This window comes from Trichosurus vulpecula, chromosome 7 (assembly GCF_011100635.1).
Source record: "Trichosurus vulpecula isolate mTriVul1 chromosome 7, mTriVul1.pri, whole genome shotgun sequence".
NCBI classification, from domain to species: Eukaryota; Metazoa; Chordata; class Mammalia; order Diprotodontia; family Phalangeridae; genus Trichosurus; species Trichosurus vulpecula.
In genome coordinates, this window is record NC_050579.1 from 195,203,470 (window position 1) to 195,230,422 (window position 26,953).

General features: G+C 36.7%; 1 pseudogene; it reads left to right on the forward strand.

Annotated features, from left to right (window-relative positions):
* LOC118857754 lies at positions 1 to 25,334 on the forward strand (annotated as a pseudogene).
* Positions 25,335 to 26,953: the final 1,619 nt, after the last annotated feature.

Here is a 26,953-nt window from a genome sequence, read left to right on the forward strand (position 1 = left end):
ATGGCTTCTCCAAGCTCAGAGAACACCTGGTGCTGGTCAAAGCAATATAATAATTGTGTGAAACAGTTCTGGGATTTTGCTGTGGTTCATCCAGAGGGTGAGTGCAAAAGATTGTTGTTACGCCGAGCTCAGGACACAGCTTGCTTGCTGGGCCTTAGCTCTGGAAAACAGGGTGTCCCCTAATAGTATCTTGACAAAACAAAACTATATAGTCTGTCAGCAAAGAAAGTTGTTATGATTACGGGATTAGAGTATTTGTATGCAGGAAAAGCTTCATAGTCAGGCATAGTAGTTTCACATCATAGATTTATAGATGAAAGGACCCTGCACACCATCCAACTTTCTGAAGAAACAGGCCTAGAGAGGTTAAGTGTCTTGCCCAAAGTGACACAGGAAAGGGACAGGTGCTATTTAAATCCATCTCCTCTAACTCAAAGCCAGTATTCTTTCTTCCGTAATACACTGCCTCAATAGCCCCTTTTGCACAGTGCAGCTTCAGTCAATTTCATTTTCTGTTTGTGTCCCATGTACCTATTACTAGGCAGAACATTAAAGGCAATGGAAGAGGATTTGTTGACGTTCCTTCAGTATAGCATGTCAAGAGTCAGTTTTATAATGTGTATACCATGCATTTAGTAAGATCGACTCTTGCTATGAAACTGGGAACCTGGCAATTTCCTTTAAACTCTGTCATCCGGAGAATCTGAATTTCTTCTCACTCATTTCCATATCTCCCTGGTTCCTGTGTCACTTAGGCTAGCCACAGGTAAATTGTCCAGAAAATGTACAGACTCAAGAAAGTAAAAATTCCCGATAGTGGCACTGTCAGTCCATGTTCATACATGGGGAAGATAATGGATTCTGGGTTCCAGCTGGAGTTGATCAAAATATGAGACGGCATGCAGAAGTTATAAAACTCGGCCACACTATATTCCTGATAGTGCAGACCGCAGGAAGGTTAGAAAGTGTTAGAAAACAAAGGATCCCAGATCCCCTCTTGAACTACTCCATTGAGGTTTATGGATGATACTAGGCCATAGAATGAATGCTCTCTAGATTCTCCTGCCCAAATCATGAATCCACAGAAAGATTTCCCTAGAGTCCCATTAATATCTCAGGATTGATAAGCTTCCAGGTCAGTTTGAGAGCTGAACACAGAATGGCTACCCCTGGAGACCCCAGGGCAGTCCCAGCATAGTCTGCCTGAGCTCCTCCAAGAAATAGCCTTCTTTTAGGCCTGTGACTGCAAGAAAGTGACTTTGGGCCATTCTGGAAAGACATAGCACCACATTTCTTGCCCAAGTCCATTAGTGGCCCTAGCCTTCCCCAAGCCTGGGGCTAACTATCTGAGCCTAAATACCTGAACCTGACACTGGAAAGGAGCAGCCTTAGGGCATTCTAGCTGGACCCAGCTCAGCTCCTCATGAAACAAAGCTTGAGGTCTATCAGATTTTAACTAGGCCCCAAACTAGCCCTGGTTTAGCATAGAGCCTCCAGGCTTTTTAGGCAGGATTGAGGTGGGCACCTAGGCTCCAAAGAAGGTACAAGAACAAGGTCCTAGGTAAAATTAAGCCAGGGCAGTCCCAGAAGCCTATGGTGGGACCCCAGCATGTCAATAATCCCTAGTAATGGGAGAGATGGAACAGGAAGGAATCCAGGAAGAGCCTAGAACAGACAGAGGTCCTGTAGCTCTCTTGCAAGATGGAGCTTTTAGCCAGAGTCCAGCTTCCAGGGTCCACTGTACTCATGAATATGTAGGCTCTGCCCCCATACCATAGGGTTTCTCAGCTGTCCTTGTAGTCTCCAGGCTGTCTGCAAAAAGGAGAGTGGTGAGTTTCATTTTCTATTCCACGGGACCATTATTAGTTTTTAAATCACTCTAATATGTTTTTCATTTATGTTATTAGTCTTAGCATACATATATTGTCCTTTTGGTTTTGTTTACCCTATGCATAGTTAAGAATATAGGTCTTTGGGAAAGATTTCGCTGTAGGTGCTATTTCAGAATCCAAAGATTAAAAAAAAAAAGACTGTTAAAGGTTTCCTCATTCATATTAGAACAAAGACTCCAAACTAAAGTACTATCTTAATATTGTTTTGTAATATCTGGCCTAAAGAGTCAGAGGAGTAGGAGTGAAACCATGTAGTATATTTCCGCAAATGAATCAGCTATATGACTACTACATGTAAAAAGAATGCTACACACAGGACATTCAGAAAGCAGTTTTACAAAAACAAACTTAAAACAGGATTCAGAAACTTAATTTTGAACTGCTATTATAATCTTCTGGGAGAATGATGCTTAAGCTTCATAAGAACACTAGGCAGTTTGTGTGATTGCTGATTAGGCATTTTACCTTTCACTTGTCTCTGCATTATTCCTTAACTCCCCCAAACCTCTGAAATTCTCTCCCAACTACTTCCTCAATCAATTACTTCTTTAACTGCCACAACAGATTGCTTCTTGATTTGGATTTAAGACCTCCAGACACCATTTGAACTCATAAGCTTGAACAGATCCTTTTGAGAATACTGTGCAGTCACCTCCTCAGGAAAGGAAACAAAGCATAAAAAAACAGCCAAGAAACCAATCAAAAACTCAGTTGAGTCCATGCTCCACGTTGGGCACGACAGTTGTTTGGGGGAATGGAAGGGGTGGGGTGGAGGGGACAACAAACTTCATACACCCATTTATGCAATCCTCTTCGCAAGAGTTTTGAGATAGAGTATATCTCATTTGTGAAATGAGATGAATTGGACGGCCTCTAAAGTCTCATGCCTAAATGTTGTGATACTTTGACACAACCCCACTCTCATGGAGCTTAGTATGAAGTAGAGGATCATAACACCTACAAGAATAATTGTTGGGTAAAATGATACATAAATACATTAGAGAGATGTAAAACAAAGTGCTGTTAAAGAGAAAAGAGGATACTGTCATCTGTATAAACATCTCCATTTTCCTCAGCAGTAAGTCATTGATTACCTGTGGCTAATAACAGATATGCTTACTCCAGGTGACGCCTTATTATACTGAATATAAGATGCTATACATTGGAGTCTAGAGACCCACCTTGTATGGGAAAAACTCCAAATCTATCTATAGAGCCATCTTTTTTCTTCTACCCTCTAAATTCATGTTTAGAATACCCCATCAGCTTCTACAGATCATTTTTCTTTTTTTGTTTATGTCCTGGAACATAAGGTTTTGCAAGTGAGTTTATATTTATAAATTGGTTTTGCCTTTGGTTGTCATTCTTTCTCTAATCAATCAAGAAGCATTTATTAAAGGCTGACTATGTACTATGCTCTGGGGTTACAAAAACAAAAATGAAATAATTTCTGTCCTAAAGGAACTCACTTTATTACTTGATAAGGAGATCAAGTGTTTGCTGGATAAGATGGTTTCTAAGAACTTTTGATTCCCTTATAGTGGATGCTTTATATCCTGTTATTATTCATCCTTCATTTTTCAAAAAGGACCAACGACATCACAGGGTGATATCTTGATTTGTGCTAGAATAGGATTTAAGTGAAGCAGAGTTGGGCAAAGTTGTCAGCCTCATTCTCTTTTCCAGAGTCATTAAAGTCCAGTGGCAGGACAAAAGTCAAGACAATTTGCAATGGCCCATGATGCAATGGATGACCATGGCATCTTTGGTGTCTGAACAAGCTGTAAGTGCTCCATAGTTCCTGCTTCAGCTGCTTTCATGGCCATTGGAACAGATTGTTCTCATCAGCCCATTTTCCAGAGGAAGTAGAGGATCATAACACATATAAGAATAATTGGTAACCAGAGGAAGGTAGACATTCACTAGGCATTGGTAGACATTGGCTAATTTGCCAATGGGTTTAATGTATCCTCAACCTGGTTTAGCCAGTCTGCCAAGACAATTTTTGCCAGGGTGTGGCTGCTGCACATGCTATAGCTTCGTGGAGCCACAAGTGAAATCTAGGTGAGAGATGGACACCAAAGGTGAATGAGCAGCCTTGAAAAGAGCTCAGTAAGCCTTCACATCAGAGGTGCTAGTCTTCCCTAAACATTCCATACACTCCAATATATCAATGCCATAGGAAATCATCGCCATCCCTGTCTGTGACTGTTTCTTTATCCAATTTCTATTTTGGAGTGACAATGATCTGTTTATATGTGTGTGTGTACACACACACACACACACACACACACACACACATATATATATATACATATATATGTATATATATATCAGGTTAAAGCTCTTTTATTTGGATACTATATCTTCTTATCATTATCGTTTCTTCTAATTTGATTTTGATTTTTGTTTTTAGTGTAATATGTTTAACAGTACATATACAACTGATTCAGAAATGACTCCCACTTTGGTAACCAGTCATTTCCTGTCTTTTGGAAACATAGTTTTATTTTTTAGTGATGTTAGTATTATTAATACTAGACATGAATCTTTGTGTTAATCTTTGTTGTAAATTTTTAACTGTATATTCAATCAACTATAAATTCCTTGAATACAGGTAATGTTCCATTTTTTCCTTGATATCCCCATTGTTTAGACAGTGATTAATAAATGTTCATTGAATTTAATGCTTATCCTGAACACTGACATGAAAAAATGATGGATCGCCCCATGAAATGATGTTTCTTGTTGCCCTTGGCTGTACACAAAAACCAACTCCACCAGGTTTTTAATTTGCTTTTCCAAGAAGAACCTTTGGGTTGTTGTAATGGGGCAGGGGGTGGGAGAAGAAGAGACTGATTCAAGCCAATCTCCTGTTAGTTTAAATATTAGGATGAAATAAGACATTCGTAGGTGATTCAACTGTTAGCAAAAGATAGCTTAATTATTCATAAGATATTTATTCAGTGTAAGGTATGTGCTACTCATGTAAGATATACATGTCCACATGACAACATTGATAGCTATCTCTGGAATTTTGCCAATTCTTCAAAGGTGAATGAAATTTTGAGCATTCTCCTACTTCAGTGACCAGAAGAAGAAGCTTCAATGCTATTCTCCAATCTCCAAGAGGAGGGTAGAATTATATCTATCTGCCCCCCTAAATATTGCTGACCTAGATGTACATAGGTTCAGAATAAAAGTTACTGGCTCCCATGGCCTCTATCCCTTAAACGGGAAGAATAGTCAATAGCTTATACCCACCAGTTTGACCCTTTTCTACTAAATGTTAGTTACACAAAAGACTATCACACATAATCAATAACAAATAAACCCATTTATCCAAACAACAAGCAGAAATCAGAGAAGTTATACAGATTGGAATATAGCAGAACATGCACAGCAAATGAACTCTCTTGCTGGGAGCAAGGTATCTCAGTTTAAAAAAGAAGAGAGGAAGACTTTGATTTCACCCACTGGCAAATGCCTTGAATTCCCTGGGACATTTTCAGGAGCTGCCTTCCCCTACACGTCTTAAATATTAGATATCAAAGTCTGTCTGTAAGTCTGTCTCTCTCCATGTTTCTAGAGTCATTCCCTAGGAGAGTCTGGCATCATGCATGCTGTCTCAATAACAGGATGAAAAATGTCTCTCCAAAGATTCTCCAGTTTTCCCCCCACACGATCACAAGCATTCTATTAGCATTTTCTGCATCGATTAGCAGAGTCTCCTACAAAATACCCCAGGCTTAGCTAAAGATATGTTGTGGTAGGAGTAACATCCTACCCTTTCCCCTCATGCAAATTAGACTAATTTTTCTGTAAAAAGTGTCAAGACCATCTTAAGTATCAGTTGGCTCAGGGGATTAAAGGTTCGGGCTGTGAACATCAGTTTTTAGCTGCATGAGTACAAAGCGGTCGCAGCGATCTCCAGGAGCTCTCTGCTTTTTGGTTGTTGAATCATGATGGACGACTCAGAGAAGGGAGCTCTATTTAGGTGAATCAACTTGAGGTGTCTTCAGTTTCTATCCTTGTTGACTATCCTGCTATGGTTAAGTAAATCCCCTTTTGCTCATTGTTGGATGATCTTCCAGTGTGTAATTGTTTTCTAATATGTAACCTAAACTGTCGACTTAGGCCCATCCCAGAACACCTGGGTTGCATCAATAAGGACACTGTAGCACTTAGCTTGAGTAAATTGATCCACATAGATGGATCAGCAGGGTGTGATGTGGTGAGTCCCATGGCCTTGGGACATCAGCCAAGTCTGATCCCAATTCCCCATGGGAGTGTTACGCTCTTAGATGACCAAGAAGCCAAATCAATATGGCAAGAGACTACTAGGAAGCTGTGTCAAAGAACTAGCCTAACCTATTTGGTGAGGGAGTGGGAGAAATCTATCTGGGATATAAGGATCCTATCACAATTGCCTTTTCATTTGGCTGAAGTTTCCTTATATCTTCTGATTTCATCTATTTTGAGAATGTCAGTTCTCATGTGACTCAGTTCTTCTAGTAGTATGTTGGTTCACTGGTCATTGAACAAGCATCTCATTTATAATAACGACATATAAATGAATTTTTATAGATATTCTAAAACCCCTGTGAGTCTTAGTAATTGTCTATTCCCTTTTCAACCACTTTGTACAGTCACCATAGGAATAGGAAGGGTCACATCAGACTGAGGGCTGTTTTGTATTTTTCTTTGTTTCATGAATTACAAAACTTAAATGATTAAGATGATTCTATTTATTATTTATAATCAGTTTATATTTTCCAAGTACTTAAAATTAAATGATTCTCAAGGCTTGAGACAGGATTTAGAAGGTTGTAGTGTATACAGACTCTCTCTCTGTGTGACTCTCTCTCTATCTCTCGCTTTCTCTTTCTCTCTCTCTCTCTCCCACTCTCTCTCTCTCACGCTCTGTCTCTCTCTGTCTCTTTCTGTCTCTCTCTCTCTGTCTCTTTCTGTCTCTCTCTCTCTGTCTCTGCCTGTCTGTCTCTCTGTCAATTACTTTCACTTGCCAATTTTGTTTATCTGAGTTAGTAGTAAAAAGAGAAAAATTAGAATCAAGTACTAAATGGGAAAGAAAAGGCATGAGAAGGTGAGAGGAGCTGAAGGTTAACATAGTAGAAGAAAGTGCGATGCATTTTCTAAAGAGCTATATAAGTGCTCAGAGGTGGAAAGGTAAAATTAAAACTTCTAAGAGAAGAACTAGAAACCCAATTGCCCAATTAACCTGAATTAATCACCTGACTGTGTCTGTTCTCCCACCCACCTCCGTATGTATGAGGATTTAGTAATATTCCCGTTAGGTCAGATTTAAGATTGCAACCTTATCAATGAAGAATTGAGATGGAAACCACATAAGAGATTTCCTCAAGCCTACATAGTAAATTAGTAGTATCAACAGTTAAAATTTCACATTTTTCATCCCTCTTTTGATGTTCAGTACGTATGCTGGTTGTGTTACTTCATGAAGAACAATACCATTTGAAAAAGAAGACTATGTAGAGTAAACACAGCAAAATGACATTTCCAGCTAGAACACTTCAACCAATCATTTGTCTAAACCCCAAATTACTATTTTTGTGTGTGTCCAGAATGGTTTGTAAATAGATAAGGTAAACTTTGTTTGGCTAAAACATTTACATAACACACTGAAGGGTCATTGCAATATATTCCTGGAGAAGTTTTCTACTGGTTAAGGAAAAAAAGTGTAAATGATGGCCATAATATGTAGATATTATCATAATAATAACAAAGCATTATGTGATTTGGCTATTTTGCTCGAACTCTCTGGGTGGGCCTCAGCTTCTTTGAGGTATAAAATGAGGGGGTTGGGTTACATAGACTCTGAGGTCCCATTTAGCCCTAGATCTATAATTCTCCTAAGCCAAAGAAGATTGCTATAATTTGATTGAGGTAAAAAATAATTTAAAATGAATTAACATAGTGTAAGAAATAACTATTATGGGGCAGCTAGGTGGTGCAGTGAGTAGAGCACTGGCCCTGCAGTCAGGAGGACCTGACTTCAAATTTGACCTCAGGTACCTGACACACTTACTAGCTGTGTGACCTTGGGCAAGTCACTTAACCCCAATTGCCCCCCCCCAAGAAATTAAGAAATAACTATTATTTGCTTTTTAGAAAGAGTTTCATTTCATTCTTGATGTGATATGGCTTGCTACGTGTATGCATGGTGTATCCAAGGAGACTTAAGTTAGTGAGAAAATAAAATTGTTAATGCCACATAATAATATCTTTATTCAGTAGGAAGTTTCCTGGGTAAATAATATCTGCATCATATAATAACAACACTATACTCACATTTTAACAATAATCTCTTTCATTCAAAGGCTTCCTAAATATCTCACTAACTATATAGATAGATATTGAAAGACATCTTGGAGTGGAGAACAGAGCATGCAGGGGATAACAGGTCTGATCAGTGCTCTTCTTTGTACCATGTAAGCCCAAAGACAATGACTAAGGGACAAATCACAGGGTCACTCCCTGTTTTATCTGATATGTACAAAGTTGTAAGGTATAACTGAGCAAACTAGTCCTGTGAGATCTGTCAGAAACATCAGAGCCAGAAAAGGAGCTCTAAGTATCTTTCCTCACTATAAACAGCTAAGCTGAAGACATAGGAACTCTTAGTCTCACTGTAGGTGAGGGTAAGAGAAAGAAGTCTGAACATCAAGAAAGAGGAGAGACTCAAGAGAGGCAGGCTATTTATGAGTAAAACAGGAATATTTCCATAATATTCTTACTTAATGCAGAGATTATGTGAAAAATCATAAGAAAAGGATGAAAGAGAAAGATGGAAGAAGAGAAACAAAAGATAAAAGTATAGAACACTGAATGAAAACCAATGGGGGAAAAAGAAGTAATAACTTTGGAATAGTACTTTTTCAAATTTTCCTCTAAATGGTGTTTTGGGTTATGGTGATTTTGAATTGTAAATATTTGGAACAAAAACTTTCTTCTCTTCATATGTCTGTGTTCCTCTCTCGCTATGTGTGATTTTAAAAACGTGTAGTCCACTGTATTAAATCATACACAAAAATCTGCCTGTTCTTATGTTTTCATTGGCAATATGCTTAATAAATAGGTATTCCATTCTCAAAAAGACTTCATAGAAATAAGAAAAGCACATCAATATGTAGTTAGTAATGTCTTCTTTGTGGCTCCTTTTCTCATTAAAAACACTGTGACCTTTTCCATATATGTATTTATATGGAATATATGTGTTATGGAGGGAGAGAAAGACAGAGACATTGATAGAGACAGAGAGACAGAGAGAGAGAGAGAGAGAGAGAGAGAGAGCGATGTAATCAGTCCTAAAATAAAATGTTCAGGCACTACGGAGACGCTGACATCATGCAATCAAATAGTGATAATAATAATAATGACTGCTTGCCTTTCATGTGCTTCACTTTCACATATATTATCTCATGATATACTCACACCTTACAACAATGCATTATGGTAGGCAGTCTTGGTGTTACCCCCATTTTATAGATAAGGAAAAGGGTTTCAGAGATAATTAGCAACTTGTTTACAGTCAATTAGCTCACTAGTGGAAGACCCAGAACCAAAACACATTTCCTGACTTTCAGTCCAGTGCACTTTTCATTACATCACTATTTTTGGACAGGTACATATAATGACATTTCTGTATACATATTCTCATTGCTGCAGTTATGGTTGCCTATCATCATTTAAGATTAAAATGGCCTGCAAATAATAAATCTATTGAAGCACGGAGGTTAAATTAATTTATCTATTTGCTTGTCAGCAATAAATTCCACATTGAGAACTTAATGACTGTCAGACATTAGCATGCCATCTAAACAGTCCACTTCCACCCACTCCGCCCTTTGACCCAGTTTCCACAAAAAGACTTCTGCAATTACTTGAATGGTACAGAAGCTTTATGCTAAACATGTCCCAACTCTGTAGAGCAACTTAAAAGCGTTGCCTCCCCTACCTACTTCAATGACCACCATTTCTGTCTTATCCAGACCTAGGCATATATATGCAAATCAGGGCAAACTGAGGGTTTCTCTTCATATAATGACCTCGGAAGATCTATCCATGATCATATTCTTCATTTCCATCTGTTTAAATCCTATCCAAGACCCAACTCAAATGGTACCTCTTCAGTGAATCTTTCCTTCTCTGATTCCCCCAGAAGAGGGAGTAATATTTTCTACCTGAGAACTCAAATAAATAGCACCTTGTCCTTGACTTTATTATGAGCTTAATTTTATTTTGTATTATATTTATCAGCATACAGTATCTTCTCAATATAACTAAAAGAAAGAATGACAAAGAATGATGGGAAAAAAATCAGATGCTCTTACTAGTTTAAAAAAATTGAGAAGATATCAGTAGCTCTTTATCTCTGCCTACTTTCTCATTTCTTTTTCTTCTTTTTTTTTTAGTTTTTAAATTTATTTTAAACATATAGAAAATTAGAAAAGAAAAAACATTGCCATATACACAACAGAACACAAGAGAGGATTCAATAAAAAGCAATAAATTTCCATTTCAAGAAAATCTATATAGTAAATATTATAAATTGTTTTCAAAGCTGTCTAGTCTTTCTTTGCTTCCTTGTCTGTTTTATTTTGTTCTCTGCTATGTACTTATTTTTCCCCTCCCCCTAAGAAGGCTACAATTAAGCACAAATACATACATATATATATGTGTGTGTATACATACATATACACAGATATCCATAAACATATACACGTATACACTCATACACATATATGTAAGACCATACTATGCTTATTTCCACTTGTCATCAGTTTCTCTTATGGTACATAGCATCTTCCTTCATCAGTCCAAGTCTTTCCACGTTTTTCTAAATCAACCAGCTCACCATTTCCTATAGCACAGCAATATTTGAACTCAATCACTTTCTATGAGAGATTGGTCTACCAAGGAAAACTGCCCTGAAGTCATCCCCGCCTCCTCAATTTTCTGCATTCCTTCTATTCTTGGCTGCATAGGTTTTATTTTTGCAAGAAAATATTAATATAAAATAAAAAAAATTATCCATTTTACACTTCAACAATGCTCTCACTTTATAATATGGTTTAAGGTCTGATAGTACTGAATCTGCTTCCTTTACATCTTTTTTCCCCTGGTTTCTTTGAAATTCCTGACTTTTTTGTCCTTCCAAATGAACTTTGTTATTATCTTTTTCTGATTCAGTAAGATAATTTTTTAGTAATTTACTTGGGATAGCATTGCATAGATAGATTAGTTAGGTAAAATTGACATTTAAAAATTGCATGAATAATAAATAGTTCAGTTATTTAGATCTTACTTTATTTGTATAAAAAGTATTTATGTTTATATTTGTATAGTTCCTGTATCTGTTTTGGCAGGTATACTCTCAGGTATTCTATACTGTCTATTTATTTTAAATGGTCTAAAACAATATAGTTTCCCTGTTTTTCTCTTTTGATTAAATCTATTTTAGCTTTAACTTTGTCTGAGATCATGATTACTACTCCTGCTTTTTTAAACATAATAAATTCTACTCCTGACCTTTATTTTATGTTTGTGTATATCTCTTGTTTTTATAACATTTCCTGAGAGGAACATACTGTTGAATTCAAATTTTTAATCTGCTTCCATTTTATGGGTAAATTCATCCCACTCACATTCTAAGCTATAATCACTTGTGGTATATTTTCCTCCTTCCTATTTTTCCTCACTATCCTTCTCACCCTATTCCTATCCCTCTTTACTCTTCTGCTTTACCCTCTACTTTGCTCTCCTATTCCTTAACCTACCCATCCCTCCAAAAATCCCTCCCTTATCCTCTCCCCCCAACCCTATCTCTTTACCCTCTTATTTCTCTCTGAATTTAGAAGACTTTTGCATGTATATATATGTATATATATATATATACACACATATATATATATACATATATATATTTCCTTCTTTAACCCATTCCTGATGAGAGTAAGGTTCCAGCAGTACCTGCCCTCCCCCCACTAGCTTCTTCTGTATCAATTTTTCCTTTTATGCCTCGTTTTTATGAAATAATTACTCCTTTTTTATCTCTCCCTACAGTTTTATTTTTTTAATATTACCCCATCATATACCACTCAACCCATGTCTTTCTTTTGAACTATCCAAATAATTATGACAATCATAAAGTATTGCTAATATTTTAACATATACAAAGTAAACAATTTGACAATATTGAGTCTTTTATAATTGGTCTTTAATATATACCTTATATTTCTCCTAGATGTTATATGTCAAATTTTCCATTAAGTTCTGGGAGTTTTGTCACAAAAGCCTGAAAGTCTTTGAGTTCATTAAATATCCATTTTTTTTCATTCAGGATTATACTTAACTTTGCTGGGTAAGTTACCCTTGGTCATAACTCGAACTCTTTTGCTCTACAAAATATAGTATGCCAAGACCCATGGTCTTTCAATGTAGTAGGTGCTAGGTCTTGTGTAATTCTTACTGTAGCTCCACAGTATTTAATTTTTTTTTCTTATTGCTTCTGATATTTTCTCCTTAACCTGGGAGCTTTGAGACTTGGCTATGATATTCCTGTAAGTTTTCCTCCTGGGATCTCTTGAAGGTAGTGATTGGGGAGTTTTTTTTCCTATTTCTTCTTGTTCTAGAACTTCAGGGCAATTTTCTTAATTTTTTGTAATATTGTATTCTTTTTTTAATCATAATTTTCAGGTAGTGCAACTAACTATTCTTATATTATTTTTCCTCTATCTATCCTCCAGATAGGTTCTTTTTCTGATGAAATGTTTCACTTTCTCTTTCTTTCATTCTTTTGATTCTGTTTTATGATTTCTTGGTGTCTTAGAATGTCATTAGCTTTCCCTTACCCAATTCTACTTTTCAAGGAATTATTTTCTCCCTTAAGTTTCTGATTCTCTATTTCTAGCTGGTTAACTTTCTTTTCATAATTTTCTTGATTTTCTTGGATTGCTCTTTTTTTTTCTAATTTTTCCTTGATCTCCCATATTTGATTTTTAAAGTCCTTTTAAAGTTCTTCCAAGAACTCTTTTTCTGCTGGGGATAACTTAATGTTTCTCATTGAAAAAAGGAGTGCCTTTTTTTAAAGCTCCTTTATCTTCCTCTGAATATGAACTCCATATCTTTTCTATTCCCATAGTATGTTTGGGTTCTTTCTCCTTCGCGTACTCATTTTTATTTATATATTTTTTGGTTTATTTTGTCATTTTTTTTTAGCAGCCAATAGTGCAATTGAGTTGTAGTCCTGCGGTATGGGGAATGATGCCCCAAGCCTCAGCTCCTTCTTACTGTTATTTTCTGAGGTCTCTGGGCCCAACCTTGGGTTTTCCTCTCCACTCCTAAGCCACAGCTAGAGCCCCCAGCCACACTGTTCCCCAAATGATCTTGCTAGGGATTTGTGGTCCCTCCAGTGGCTGCAAACTACAGCTGTCTTCTCTGCCCTGGAACTGAAAGCAGGGACTCTCCTATCTTGTATGTGCCCATAGCCAACAGGGTCCCTGCCCCTTGCTACTATACTCACTGTACTACTGTTTGCTAGCTCCTTCTCCCTGCAGCCACAGTTCGATCCACGTTTGGTCAACACAGCTGTGCTTGACATCCTTCAACAGTGGAAGGTCCTTCAATCTTCTATTCAGCTGTTAGACTCTGTCCCCCTCCCTCCCCCCCCCATCCCCCCTATCCCCTTCCCCCCCCCCCCCCAGCACACACACACACTGTCTGTGGGATGAAAGTTTCTAAGGCTGGGACTGTCTCTCACCCTCAACCCAGCTGTCCCAGGGCTTGTTAATATTGATGCTGCAGTCAGCCTGGAGGTATTTGCACTTCCCTCAGGCCAAACCTCTGCCAGGAAAGTTGGGTCTTTCTTGGTGTCTTCTCAATTGTCTTAGGAGGACAACTGCTTTACCCCATGTTTATTTCTGCTGCTCTCAGGCAATGTTCTTTTTTTTGTGGTGGAAATTTGGAGAACAGGTAAGTTTTCTGATGTATTCTGCCATCTTCCCAGAATCCTCTCTAGTACATATATCTTTGATAAACATTATAGATGAATAGTTAGCAGGGCCTAGAACTGAACAAGAGGAGAGAGGGTTGTATTGCCTTTGGGAAAATGCAAATTAGCTTTTTAATAAACCCAAGCTTCTTCTTAAAACAAAAATCCATCTTTTTTTTTTAAACAACAGTATTCTTCTAATGAAATTATATGGTTATGAATCATGGAATATTATAGTCTCCAAAGAATTAAAGTCAAGGATCACCAAAAGGGCAATGGTTCATGGTGGGCATAAATAGGCTACAATGCATTACCAATGTGGATTTGGTATCATCAGAGAAGGGGCTTCAGAGTGATGGATGATTGGAAAAAGTGGCTCTAGTTATGTAGAGAGAGTGGGAAAAACAGTATATGTATACTCCACTGTTAATCATGTAGTGTTGAGAAATCCAGAGGGAGGCCCATGGGACATTGGATAGAAGGATTATTGGGAGAACATGGACAAGAGTGAGAGGCAGGCAGCCTAATGTAGTGGATAATGGGCCAGCCTTGAATTCAGGAAGATCTTAATTCAAGGTCTTGAACCTTATCTAGTAACTAATAGCCATTATTGTGACTAATACTGAATATATGACTGTGAGAAATCACTAAACCTTATAGTACCCAGGCAACTCTAAAGATTATAAATTAGACATATTTGCTACTCTTTGATGGTAGGAGATTCCATATTAGCAGTTCCCCATACAAGTTAAGGCACAGATCTAAACAAAAATAAATAGATAAGCTTAGTCTTATAACCAAGTATAATCGAGTATAACCAAGAGGTATATATAGGTTGTAATCGGTACCCGAGAAGGAAGTACCCTCATTGATGAGATCTTCACATTCCTCTAAGTATTTAGGTTTGAAAACTAAATGTGTAGCCAACAGTGGATATTGTCTGTATTAACCAAACTGCTTATTCTTCCCAGTTATAATCCTATACCCAGGTTGTTGTCAGTTCACCCACTATTTTCTCCCTCTACATGTATAGCTGGATTTTTATGTGTCTGAGTATTAATATCTTCACCAATCAAATTTCTTGGCCCAACTCCTATAGTGGGAGCAACTGATTAATAAAAATACTTTTTACTGGAAAAATAAAATTCTTTCCCCCTTCCTTTTCTTATATATCCCTTTTATTCTCCCTTTCCTTTCTTCTTTTAATATCATCAAAACAGAACAAACCCATTCCCAGTCATTGTTGTCTTAATTAACTATAACCCATAATGACGTTAGAATTCTGAGAAAACCCTCATATTATTTTCTTTATTTCTCTTCCTCACTCCTTATATCTTTTCAGTTTCTGCTTGTTGTTTCTTCCTTCAAAAGATCTCTTGAATTCCTCCCTTATTTTCTTTTTAAATAATCTATTGTAAAATTAATGCTAAATATAATTTTAAACTGTGAAATTTGATTTATAATTATTTACATTTAAATTAAGGAATTTCTGCTTATAAAATGTCATGTTTTCAATGACTCCGTGTAGTTTGATCAAGATTCCTTATCTGTCCATTCATTTCCACTTACTTTTTTTCTTTTGTGGTAGTAGTTAATATATACTCTGTTCTTTTGGTTCTGTTTTTTATCACTTTATATCAGGCCTGCACAACATACAGCCTGTGGGCCGCTTGCAGCCCACCAAAGGGTTTCGGACAGCCTGTGAAAAATATAGAGGATGTAAAACAAGCCTGCACAACATACTGCCTGCAGGCTGCTTTGGTGGGCCAAAAGTGACCCATGGACCACATGTTGTACAGACCTGCTTTACATTATTCCTTTCCTTCCTTTAAGTTATCAAGCAAAAACTAGCCATATGACTTTGGCATAACAAAACTAACTTACAGGATTGAACGGGAATGCTTGTCCACTGTACAAAGTATTTTACTCCTTGCAAAGAAATAATAGCATCCATTTTATACCTCACACTGCTTTCTATCCCTTTATTCATAAATTGTTCGCCTATATATGTCTGATAGATAATATATTCCATGTTCCTCAAATTTTCTTATAATCTCTCTCTCTCTTTATATTTAGGTCATATATCCATTTTGATCTTATCTTGCTATATAGTATAAGATGTTGACCTATGCCCAATTTCTGCCAGAATGCTTTCTATTTTCCCAACAATGTTTACCAAATAATGAATTCTTGTCCCCCAAATACACCTTTACACTTGTCAAATAAAAACTTACTATATATTAATTAGCTGTTGTAAATTGTTGTCTACTCTGTTCCACTATCTACCTTTCTATTTCTTAGCTAGCACCAGATAGCTTTGATAATTACTCCTTTATAATACAGTTTTATATGCATATATTATATGTATAGTTTATATGTATGTACATAGTTTATACATAATTTAATATCAGGTACTGCTAAATTCCTTCCATTTGTTTTGCTGGACTATGCAGATATTTATTGGAGGATTTGTTTTTGAAATTTTTTTTAAAAAATGCTCAGTTGGGGTAAGGGGTAGTGGGAGGAGCAGATAGATAAAAATGCTTGTTATTTGAGAAATATGGGGTGGAAAAATATGAATGGTAGAGAAAAGGCAGGGATTCATCTGAGCTCTCTCCAAAACTCCTCTCAACACCTTTGAATAATGCCATAAACAATTTCTGGAGTAGCAGAACCAACAAAAGGATGGGGTGAAATAATTTTCCAGCCAGAGACAACCTAGAAGGTTGGCAGGAAAGGTCTGTTGCACCTGGGTGAGAGTGGAGCACAGTCCAGGGCAAGCCATGCCAGTACAGCCCCAGTCCCAGCAAACTAGGAGCAGCCCTCAGTAGCTACTGAATCAGCAGTGGTAGCAGTTACTTCCAGGGTTCTCAGCCCACAAATGATAAGGGGGTTGAATAACTGGTCAGAATGAGATTAAAGGGTTCTCTTTGCTAATACTGAGGCAGAACTCTGTTGCTTTGTCCATACTCAGATCTGGGTTGTAGTCTTGGATGGCAATCCCAGGGTGAAGAGGAGAGCTAGCACACTGGAGCGTGCAGCCTGGGTAGAGCAGGGATGCTGGTCACAGTTCCAGGGTTAAAAAGAATGCTTGTGGTCCCTCACAGATCAGAGCACAGAACAGAAGAGTAGTAAACACACCTCTCCTTAGATCATATCACCTTTGAAGAACTAAAAACTTACAGGTCCCTAGAAGTATCTCTGAAAACAGCTACACAAAACCCCTGAAGCTTGGGACAGTCTGTCCTCCAGCCTGGAAGTAGAGCCCTACTTTAACAAAGAGTTAAAAATCAAGAAATAGACTGGGGAAATGAGCAAACAACAGAGAAAAGTTCTGACCTCAGAAAGTTACTATGCTGAGAAGAAAGATCAAAACACACTCAGAAGAAGATAACAAGGTCAAAGCTCCTACATCCAAAGCCTCTAAGAAAAATATGAATTTTTCTCAGGCCATGGAAGAGCTCAAAAAGGATTCTGAAAATCAAGGAAGAGAGGTAGAGGAAAAATTGGGAAGTGAAATGAGAATGATGCAAGAAAGTCATGAAAAACAGGTCAACAGCTTGGAAAAAGAGATGCAAAAAAAAATACTGAAGAAAATAACACCTTAAAAAACAGACTACGCCAAATGGTAAAAGAGGTCCAAGAAGCCAATGAGGAGAAGAATGCCTTAAAAAGCAGAACTGGCCAAATGGGGAAAGAGGCACAAAAATTCACTGAAGAAAAAAATTCCTCAAAAAGTAGAATTGGTCAAATGGAAAAGGAAGTACAGAAGGTCACTGAAAAAATAATTCCTTAAAAATTAGAATTGAACAAGTGGAAGCTAATGACTTTATGACACATCAAGAAACAATAAAACAAAACCAAAAGAATGAAAAAATAGAAGACAATGTGAAATATCTCATTGAAAAAACAACTGACCTGGAAAATAGAACCAGGAGAGATAATTTAAAAATTATTGGACTACCTAAAAGCCATGATCAAAAAAGAGCCTAGACAGCATCTTTCAAGAAATTATCAAGGGAAACTGCTCTGATATTCTAGAACCAGAGGGAAAAATAGAAATGGAAAGAATTCACCAATCACCTCCTGAAAGATCTCACAATGAAAACTCAAAGAAAAATTGTAGCCAAATTCCAGAGTTCCCAGGTCAAGGAGAAAATATTGCAAGCAGCCAGAAGGAAACAATTCAAGTATTATGGAGCCACAGTCAGGATAACACAAGATTTAGCGGCATCTACATTAAAGGAGCAGAGGGCTTGGAATATGATATTCCAGAGGGCAAAGGAGCTGGGATTACAACCAAGAATCACATACCTAGCACAACTTAATATAATTGATGAGGGAGGAAAATGGATATTAAATAAAATAGAGGACTTTCAAGCATTCTTGATCAAAAGAGCAGAGCCAAATAGAAAATTTGACTTTCAAATACAAGACTCAAGAGAAGCATAAAAAGGTAAGTCAAAAGGGAAATCATAAGGGACTTTAAAAGTTTAAGTTGTTTACATTCCTACATGGGAAGATGATACTTGTGACTCCCAAGAATTTTCTCATTATTAGGGCATTTAGAAGGAGTATATATAGACAGAGGGCATAGGTTTGAATTGAATATGAAGGGATGATGTCTTAAAAAGTAACATTAAGGCATGAGAGAGAAGGCACTGGGAGAAAAGGAAAGGGAGACGTAGAATGAGGTAAATTATCTCACATTAAAAAAGCAAGAAAAATGCTTTTACAGTGGAGGGGAAGAGGTGGGAAGGGAGGGGTGAACCTTACTCTCATCAGAATTGGCCCAATGAGGGAATAACATGCACACCCAATTAGGTATAAAAATATATCTTACCCTACAGGAAAATAGGAGGGGAAAGGGATAAGAAAAGGCATTGGTGATTGGGAGGGCAGATTGGGGAAGGGTGTAGTCAGAAGCAAAACACTTTTGAGGAGAGAGAAGGTGAAAGGAGAGAGAGAATAGAATAAACAGGGAGGGTGAAATAGGGTGGAGGGAAATACAGTTAGCGATCATAACTGTGAAAAAAATTTTGATGCAAATTTCTCTGATAAAGTTCTCATTTCTCAAACATACAGATAACTGAATCAAATTTATAGAAGAACCATTTCCAAAATGATAAATGATCAAAAGATATGAACAGTTTTCAAATGAAATAATCAAAGCTATAAATAGTGATATGAAAAAAATACTCTAACTCACTATTGATTGGAGAATTGCAAATTAAAACAATTCTGAGGTAATTCCCCATATCTTTTAGATTGGCTAAAAGGACAGAAAAGGAAAATGACAAATGTTGGAGAGGATATGAGAAAAATGAAACACAAGTGCGCTGTTGGTGGAGTTGTGAACTGATTCAGCCATTCTGTAGAGCAATTTGGAACTATGCCCAAAGTGCTATAACACCATGTGTGCCTTTTGACCTAGCAATACTACTACTAGTCTGTATCCAAAAAGAGATAAACAAAAAGGAAAAGAACCTATATGAACAAAAATATTTATAGCAGCTCCTTTCTGAAGGCAGGGAATTGGAAATTGAGGGGCTGCCCATCAACTGGAGAATGGCTGAATAAACTGTGGTATGTGATTATGATGGAGTGCTATGGTACTATAAGAAAGGAGGAGCAGGATGCTCTCAGAAAAACCTGGAAAGACTTGCATGGGCTAATGCAAAATGAAATGTACTGTGTACAAAGTAACAGCAATATTGTAAGAGGATCAACCATGAATGACTTAGCTGTTCTCAGCAATGAAAGATGCTATCCATCGCCAAGGAAAGAACTGATGATGTCTGAATACAGATACCTTTTTACTTTATTTTTTCTTGAGGTTTTTTGTTTTATTGGGAAAGGGGTCTATGTTTTCTTTTGCAACATGACTAATATGGAAACGTTTTGCATGACTATACAAGTATAACCTATCTCAAACTGCTTGCCATCTCAATGAAGGGGTCTGGGAAGAGAGAAAGGGAAAGAATGTGGAACTCAAAGTGTTAAATATGAATGTTAAAAATTGTTTTTACATGTAACTGGGGAAAAATAAAATACTAAATAGAGCTGTGAATCAGTACAACCATTTTTGAAATCAATTTGAAATTATGCAAAAAAGTGAATAAAATGTCCAAAAAACTTAAAAGAAAATTAATAAACTATTACAAAAGGAAATGCATACATATTAATAACACAGACTTTAACCTTAAGCTCAATATTTTTCATTTTTATTTCAAAGTCCCATGGATCTAAAAAAGGTGAGAAATGGTGTGCTTCATCTTCATTCTTTTGGTCTCAGTTTTTATCTTTGCATTGATGAGAGTTTTAATGTCAAAGTTGTTTTTCTCTATAATGTTGTCATCTTTATATAAGTTGTTCTCCTAATTCTGATCACTTCACTTTGCATATCCCTCTTACACATTCCTTATACCCTTTTGGTTTCTGTCTTATTGTTTCTTCCTCCAAAAGATCTCTTGAATTCCTCCCTTATTTTCTTTTTAAATGATCTATTGTAAAAATAATGTTAAACATAATTTCAAACAATTAAACTTCATTTATAATTACTTACATTTAAATTAAAGAATTTCCATTTATAAAATGTCATATTTTCAATGACTCCCTATGATTCCATCCAGGATTCCTAGTTTCCACTCACTTTTTTCTCTTTTGTGGTAGTAGTTAGTATACATTCTATTCTTTTGGTTTTGTTTTTATCGCTTTCATAAGAGTCTATCTTTCTTTATATTCTTCATTCTTTTTTATTTTATTTGCCTTATTGCATTCTTTTACATGAATTTATTCAAATAAACAGATCTATGATCTCTTCAGTGTGGGTAATCCTTCTAGTGATCTGGATTAAAATGTATCCATGCCATCTTATTTTGTGCCAATATTATTTCTTCCCATAAGATCCTCAGTGTGGATCTCCCAAGATGATAGGGGCTTTCCTTAAATTCACATGACATTTTGAGGCTATTAATGAGAATATGGGCTGATAACTAATTGTTCTTAGCCGTATGACCAGTTCATTTTCTTTTTTGCTTGTACTTTCTTTTTTAAAAAATAATTAGTTTATTTTTAGTTTTCAACATTCATTTCCATAAGATTTTGAGTTTTAAATTTTCCCCCTTTCTCCCCTTCCCTTCCCCTTCCCCAAGACAACATGCAATCTGATATAGGCTCCACATATACATTCCTATTAAACATATTTTCATATAGTCATGATGTAAAGAAGAATTAGAACTAATGAGAGGAATCATGAGAAAGAAGAAACAAAACAAAACAACAAAAGAAAAGGAGAGCAAATAGTATGCTTCCATCTGTATTCAGACTCCAAAGTTCTTTCTCTTGATATGGATAGCATTTTCCATCATGAGTCTTTTGTAGTTGTTTTAGATCCCTGCATTGCTGAGAAGAGCTAAGTCTATCACAGTCAGTCATCAACAATGTGGCTGTTACTGTGTACTATGTTCTCCTGGTTCTGCTCATTTCACTCAGCATCAATTTGTATAAGTCTTTCCAGGTTTTTCTGAAGTCTACCTGCTCATCATTTCTTATGGCACAATAGTATTCCATTCCATTCATACACCACAACTCATTCAGCCATTCCCCAATTGATGGACATCCCCTCAATTTCCAATTCTTTGCCGCCACAAAAAAGCTGCTATAAATATTTTTGTACATGTGGGTCCTTTTCCTGTTTTTATGTTCTCTTTAGGATACAGACCTAGAAATGGTATTGCTGGGTCAAAGGATATGCACAGTTTTATGGCCCTTTGGGCATAGTTCCAAATTGCTCTCCAGAATGGTTAGATCAGTTCACGTCTCCACCAATAATGCATTAGTGTTGCAATTTTCCCACATCTTCTCCACCATTTATCATTTTCCTGTTTTGTCATGTTAGCCAATCTGATAGGTGTGATGTGGTACCTCAGAGTTGTTTTGATTTCTATTTCTCTAATCAATGATGATTTAGAGCATTTTTATATGACTATAGATAGCTTTAATTTCTTCCTCTCACAACTGCCTGTTCATATGCTTTGACCATTTATCATTTGGGGAATAACTTGTATTCTTATAAATTCATCTTAGTTCTCTATATATTTTAGGAATGAGGCCTTATCAGAGACATTGGCTGTAAAAATTGTTTCCTACCTTTCGGCTTCCCTTCTAATCTTGGTTGCATTGGCTTTGTGCAAAGACTTTTCAATTTAATGTAATCAAAATCATCCATTTTGCATTTCATAATGTTCTCTATCTCTTGTTTGGCCATAAATTCTTCCCTTCTCCATAGATCTGACAGGCAAACTATTCCTTGTTCTCCTAGGTTGCTTGTAGTATCAGTCTTTATATCTAAATCACATACCCATTTTGACTTTATCTTGGTATAGGGTGTAAGGTGTTGGTGTATGCCTAGTTTCTGCTGCACTATCTTCCAGTTTTCCTAGCAGTTTTTGTTAAATAATGAGTTCTTATCCCAGAAGCTGGAGTCTTTGGATTTATCAAATAGTATTTTACTACAGTCATTGACTATTATATCTTGTGTACCTAATCTATTCCACTGATCCACCACTCTATTTCTTCAACAGTACTGAGTAGTTTTGGCTATTGCTGCTTTATAATACAATTTAAGATCTGGTACAACTAGGCCACCTTCCCTTGCATTTCTTTTCATTAATTCCCTTGACAATCTGGACTTTTTGTTCTTCCAGATGAATTTTGTTATTGTTGTTTCCAGCTCTATGAGATAATTTTTGATAGTTTTATTGGTATGGCACTGAATAAGTAATTTAATTTAGATAAAATTATCATTTTTATTATATTAGCTCAGCCTATCCATGAGTGACTGATATTTTTCCAATTATTTAGCTCTGACTTTATTTGTGTGAAAAGTGTTTTGTAATTGTGTTCATATAGTTCCTGAGTTTGTTTTGGCAGGTAGACTCTCAAATATTATAGTGTCCACAGTAACTTTAAATGGGATTTCTCTTTCTGTCTCTTGCTGTTGGGCTTTGTTAGTAATATATAGAAATGCCCGTGATTTATGTGGGTTTATTTTATATCCTTGCTTGTACTTTCTTAATGGCATCTTTTACACCACTTCTCTTTTGTAACCTATTCATACCAGATCAATATTCATTGTCTTTGGATGATCCTTAACTTTGGTTCTTCAAATACTGCAATGTTCTACGACTCACGAGTATGTGTTTTTTGAAGAGTATGAATATTAAAAATGTGGGCCTTTTTCCCCCAAGGGAAAATATGGGGTCATTAAAAGAATTTTACAATTTCCCCAAAGGTAATTTAGCCCACTTCCCTCCTCCTGTTCATCAGTGGACCAAACTAATTATCCATTTATTTCTCTAAGATAAACTTACTGCTGAGGTTGTGCATCCAACTGAATATCATGATTTGGATATCAGGCAATATCCATCCATTTGGTTTTTTTCCTGTGTTAGATAATAGACTTAGGAACTTCAGGGGCCAGGTAGTCCAACTCCCTCTTTTAATAGTTTAGGAAACTAGAACTCAGAGAGGTTAAATAGACTGCGCAACATCACATGGTAGTAAGAAGAAGAGGCAGTATCTTAGCTAAGATTCTGTAACTCTAGAATGAGTGCTTCTTATATGCTGTATCTCATTCAGGAAACTCTATAAGTTCTGGTACTAAGTAATTCACAGAGTAATAAGTGGTTTCTTTAGCCCTTGCTTTGTTTATAAATTGCCTTGCCATCCTCCAACTCCTTCACCTTTCTCTTCTATGACCTAATAATGTCCTTGTTTATACTCCTTAGTGTACTCCTAAAATCAGGAGACCTCACTGAATCTCCAGTTCAAAAATATTTTGATACTTTTCAAGCAAATTGTATCCCATCTGTGCAACAGATTGATTCATGATGGTAGTATTTAAGAAATCTTTGTTGTTATTTGAAACATTAAAAAGATAATATATGTGTAGTAAAGCAGAGAAATAATGAACTATGCCATGAACACCTAGCTTATCACCAATAAAATGAATATAGATTTAGTAGCAAGGTGGAACTTCTTTCATATACCAAGAATTAATAAGTAGGTGAACCATAGTATTCAAATAAAAGTCACTGGAACAAACTATAGTTTCAGAAATCACTTATGGCATCATTAGCTGCACTGAATAATAAAATTTTATATTTATATTCATAATAGGACTGTAGTAGACTGATTATGATAGAGGGAAATACCTGTTAGATGCTTAAACATAGTAAATAAAAAAAATAAAATTAGAAACAGGAATAATTGAAAAATCAGGATGTATGGGGCAACTAGGTGGTTCAGTGGATAGAGCACCAGCTCTGGAGTCAGGAGGACTCAGTTCAAATCTGCCTTCAGATACTTACTAGCTGTGTGACCCTAGGTAAGTCACTTAACCACAATTGCCTCCCCTACCCCCCAAAAATCAGGATGTAAAACCTCACTGAGGGATCAAGAATGCTTCCCCCAAAAATTGTGCATTAAAAATTTTAAGGAATTTTTAAAATGAACGAAATGATTGAACTAATTAGGGTACATGTATGTAATGGAATCGTGCCATAAGAAATAAAAAGATGATTTCATTTTAATCTGGGAAGATTTGTATAGACTGATGCAGAGTGAAACTCAAGTGTGCAGAACCAGAGGAACAATTTATACTATACCATGAACTTGAAAAACACTTTTGGTGGCCGGGCATGCGCGGCTCCGCTGCCCCTCGGCCTCTATGGCTGTTTGCCCGGCTGCATTGTGGGAGTTTGACCCGGAGCCGCCGGACGCGGGTGACGAGCCGCCGCCGTGGGCGCCGTGGGGGCGGTGACGGAAGATGAAACTATGAGAAAGCGTTTTTAATTGATGGCCATGGTGCTAGTGATGATCGGAGAATCAACCTGTTAGTGAAGAATTTCAGTAAATGGTGCAATGCCGGATCTCAGGAAGAAGGCTACAGGCCAGTACCAACGCATGCTGAGTACATTGTCTCAATGTGAATTTTTAATGGGAAAAACCCTGCTTTTATATATGAATCTCAGAGAAATGGAAAACTATGAAAAAATGTACAAAGACATAGAAAATAGCACAGCTGGAGCACATGAAAAAATTGCTGAGTGCGAAAAGCAGATCCTTCAAGCAAAACGAATACGGAAAAATTGCCAGGAATATGATGCTTTGGCAAAAGTCATACATTGTAGCACCATCCAGACAGGCATGAAACATTAAAGGAACTAGATGCTTTGGGGAAAGGATTACAACATCTGTATCGTATCAAAGAAAATGTTGAGGATAAGCTGGAACTAAGGTGAAAGCAGTTCCATGTTCTTCTAAATACTATCCACGAAAATGATGAAAAACTCTCAGAAGTGGAAGAGACTCGGGAAGCAGGCATGGAAACCGAGGTGAAATCGTGAGCAAACGCAAGTTTCACCAGCATGAAGAAAACTAAATATCTGTCTTCATTTCCTTTCACGGGTTAAATCTTTGTTACTTTGGTAAAACTAGGGGACTATGGATGATCCATTTTCAAGGTATTCCAATATACCTTGGAGGGCACTCTAGAGAAATGACATTTTTCTGTCTTGAAAATTAAACATTTTTGTTAATTAGGTAAGGCACGCCTACTACAACTTGTTGGTCTGAGAGTTATAATGGAAAATAAGGATATAGAATTTAGAAATACCAGTTTGATGGGTGTGGGTTTTATCAGGTTCTATCATACTAGACCTCATAAGCAGATGTCCAGAATGTGTAATTTTTTTGGCTGTATGGTATAAAGGAAGCAGTTGCCATAATACTCACCATAGGTCTAGGTATCAAAATGATATGATATATCAACATATTTGAAACATTAGATTTTGAGCTCATTGAGGGCAAGTACTGTCTTTTGGCCCTTTTTGTATCCCCAATGCTTAGCACAGTGCCTGGCACATAGTAGGCACTTAGTAAATGTTTATTAATCAATTGATTTAAATAACCATCACCTAGTTTGACCTAAACTAAAGACTTTTCTGCTTTTCTTGGCATAGTTTTTGTCTTTCTTTAATTTCTTGTCCCAAATTCAAGCTTTTTTTCCATAGAAATATAATTAGACATTAGTTCACTAATGTTGAAAGAAGCAACAAGGTTATTAATGTGAATATTAAAGTATAAATTATAATTCATTCTTCATACACTCAAATCTGTAGTTCCCACGGCATTAGAACAACTCACACTGTTCCTTGGAGCCAGGTTGCCACATCCGGCCTTAGGATCCTAGGATACTCTGAGAGATTGGGATGTCTTCTCTATTTTCATCGGCTTGAGCTCCAATCTACTACTTTCCCTCACTGTTACCTACCACTGACTGATAAGCTTTTACAAAGGCATATTTTCTTTAAGTATATGTTGATAAAAGTACTAATATTTTCCCTAAACACCTAGGAGGGTCACATTCTCTCTTATCCCACATCAATCTCCAGGGAGACTAGGTGTCTAGACACATCATGCCATAGATTTCCTCTCCCTAGAATAGAACTTCAGTTTGTCAACAAGCAGTTAATTAAGTGCTTACTAGTGCCAGGCTCTGTGGAGAGCTGAAAATACAAAGAAAGGCAAAAATTACAGTCCCTGTCCTCAGGGAACCTATATTCTAATAGGAAAGCCAATATGCACAGAACTTTGTATATACAAGTTATATAATGAGTCAATTAGAGTTTGGTGGGAAGGAATTGGGAAAGACCTCTTGCAGAATGTCAGATTAGAGCTGAATCTTTAAGGAAGCCTGGGGATCCAGTAGGCAGAGGTGATGAAACAGAGCATTCCAGGCATGAGGATCAACCATTGAAAAGGCATGGATTTGGGAGATGGAATTGCCTATTGTGAGGCCATTACGACTGCATTATAGAGCATATGGAGGGAAGCAAAACCAAAGTAAAACTGTGCTCAAACTTAGCATAAGTTTTATGATTTTTAGTTCCTATGTAAAATTGGTCCCACCAAGTTCATATCCATACATGACTACCGGATGCATCCTTGTTTCAGACACCACTGG